The sequence below is a fragment of the Octopus bimaculoides genome, chromosome 6 (genome assembly GCF_001194135.2).
Source record: "Octopus bimaculoides isolate UCB-OBI-ISO-001 chromosome 6, ASM119413v2, whole genome shotgun sequence".
Taxonomy (NCBI): Eukaryota; Metazoa; Mollusca; class Cephalopoda; order Octopoda; family Octopodidae; genus Octopus; species Octopus bimaculoides.
The window spans coordinates 38722776-38725679 of record NC_068986.1 but is presented as its reverse complement, the minus strand read 5'-3'; the positions used below and the strand labels follow the sequence as shown (position 1 = coordinate 38725679).

Below are 2904 nucleotides of genomic sequence, written 5' to 3'. Positions count from 1 at the left end.
TAACCCTAACCCTAACCATAGGGTTAGGGTTAGGGTTAAAGCAAATTTAAAATGAAAAAAGCAAATAAAACGAAGGTATGGAAATTAAATACGCTTTACATCGCTTAATCAGCCAAAGGAGTAAATGTAAACAACTGAATACTTGTCAGTGATTGGTTGAAATTATCGAAATAAGACAATTTTTTACATGAAATAAATTCAAATACAAAAATATTTTTCTGTTCTATAACCCAAAATAGATAAGTATACGAAGTTTGAAAGTCTTTCCGTACCAAAAACACTACGTAAAACATTAATGAAAAATGTGGCCCCCGTTTTAAAATAGATCCGGCAACGCTGGTAACGATTACACTCAAATGGTGCTATTTATGGTCCACTAGCATGGAAGCCAGACAGCTGCTCTGGCAATGAACACACTCGACAGTGCTGTTAGTGCTCCACTGGAGCAGGTGCCAGTCATCGAATATGGTCCGCCCCAACAGGTCTTTACAAGCAGAGTTTAGTGTCCAATGAAGGAGAGGTTGGCATGGGTGCCAGTTGTCGGATTCAGTTTGGCACCCATGCCAACTTCTCCTTCATTGGACACTAAACTCTGCTTGCGAAGACCTGAAACTTTGCAAACATACTAAAGTAGCATCTAGTTTGTTAATAGGCACCTCGAAGTTTAATAAAAATCTATAATTGGATGCTTACGGCCCCTAGAAGGAATCCACATATATAACCATTACCTGCCAAGGGAAATAACTCATTCCTTTTCCTAGCCAAGGGAAACAACTCATTCATTTTCCTATATTTAATAAATGAGAAAATGTATAATAAATACTTCTCGATTTAATAAACAAGCATTCTACATTACGTGGATTTTCTTACAAGAAATTGTCAGACGAGGTCAGTGATTTTATTTGGTATAAATCAAGTAGAGTATGATTATTTCTTAGTATTTGAATTGTTAGAGTTATTTTCGCAAGTTACCCAGTACAACTCTTAAACAAGTAAATAGTATTTTCCTAAACAATAGATCCACTTATTTTGGTTAGTCACTTATTCACGAATATACCATGAATGATAATGCCTTTCATGTCACTTCAGCCAATTGACAAGTGCTGCATGAAGAACTGTTCTGCTTTTAGACAAATGCACTCTCATTACAAATGTCACACCCTGTTTGCATGTAGGAACAACTTAAGTTATATTGATAGATGTGTTAATGTTTTGTAATGATGTACTCTATGTAACAACCAGCCACACAAGCAGACAGAAATCACCATTTATCTATCAATAACATTGCAATCTGCACTGTATTCATACAATTCACATGCCGTTTACATGTAGGAATATTTTCGTAATTCATATTGATAGCTGTGTTGATGTTTTCGTAAGTATTGTAAATGTATTGATAATCTACGTTATTTTAAAATCTATATGCAAATTTATTTGTATGTCTACTGTAGCACTAAATGCCAGTCTGTTTCTACATTCTTTGTAAATCTATTTCAACACTAGCGCCCCTGAGGGTAATATTCTCTGGGAACACACTGAAGCCCTTTTCAGAATTATTTACTTTGAATTGTTATTATCTCATATCTGATTGGCCTGTTATTATGTAACATACTTCACGATTTTGGTATACATACCTTATTGGTATTTCCTCCAAAGTTCTATATACTCTGGGAACACATTAAAGCCCTTTTTGGGGCTACTTTATTTGAATTCTTATTATAAGGTAACTAATTTCATGTTATTATGTAACTGACTTCACAATTTGGGTATTCATAACTTGTTGGGATTTCCTACAAAATATCCTATGTAAGACAGTTAGGTATTCTCTGTAAATGCACAAAAATCGTTTTAAGGGCTACATTCTTTGTCTTGTTGTTATTGGATATGTGAAACAGTTATGAGAATGGAACCAAGGGATAAGCCCCGCTTTTCCATAACCCTCATTCCTAGAACATATTTCTGTCACTGAACATGTCTGTTTGCAATGACAATTTCTTATGAGAAAATTTAGATACAGTTTATAAGTATCCATTAGCATAAAGCAGGTTTCTATCGAGCTTCATAACCTCACCATAAAGAGGACAAATTTGAATGCTACACAGAAGCCCATAATTTTGAAGAAAATTAATTGTTTTGTGTAGCTGCGCTTAAACATTCTAATTTGCTTCTGTTAATTAACATTTAATACACTTTGGTAGTTAGTTAATAGCCATGTTTTGCTAACATTAACTAGGAATGTAATCAAAATAGTTGGTAGATTTAACTTCAATAGTAACACCACTCTGTATGCTTTACGGTATCCACATTGCTGTTCATTTTGTTGGAAGACACTTTCAGGTTTTGACATGGAAAACACCTACATTCGATATGGAAACCACTTACATTTACATTTGATATGATTAATACTTTTACTTTCATCATGCCCTGCAGACAATGAAGTGCTGAAATCCACCAATTATTCTATTTTTAGCATAAATTAAAGTGAGCAAATCTTGGCTGTTAACTACTCAAGTGTATTGAATGTTAACAGAAGAAAGAATGATCAACAGCAGATGCACAAAACAATTATTCTTAATTACTAATATGGTATTCTTCATTACATTTAACTTTGTCCTAGTTGTAGTGTAGAAGGGTATGAAGATTTACATTGTGCAGAGGGATACTTATGGAGGTGTAAGCAAAAAAGTTTGTTGCCAGAATGAAAACTTTCCTAAAGTTCAGCATGTGTGTGTGTGTGTGTGTGTGCATATGTGGTTGGGAAGCAAACTTCTTACAACACAGCCATACCTGTGCCAATGTATATGTGTGTATGTAAATATATACTTGTGTGTGTGTGTGTGTGTGTGTGTTTGCATGTGCATATATATATATATATATATATATATATATATATATATATATATA

The 2904-nt window shown here is 33.8% G+C and overlaps 1 long non-coding RNA gene across 1 annotated transcript in view; it reads left to right on the top strand.

Moving 5' to 3' along the window:
- Window positions 1-2904, top strand: part of LOC128248124 (uncharacterized) — a 133282-nt gene that overhangs the window by 19718 nt on the left and 110660 nt on the right. The window lies entirely within an intron of this gene.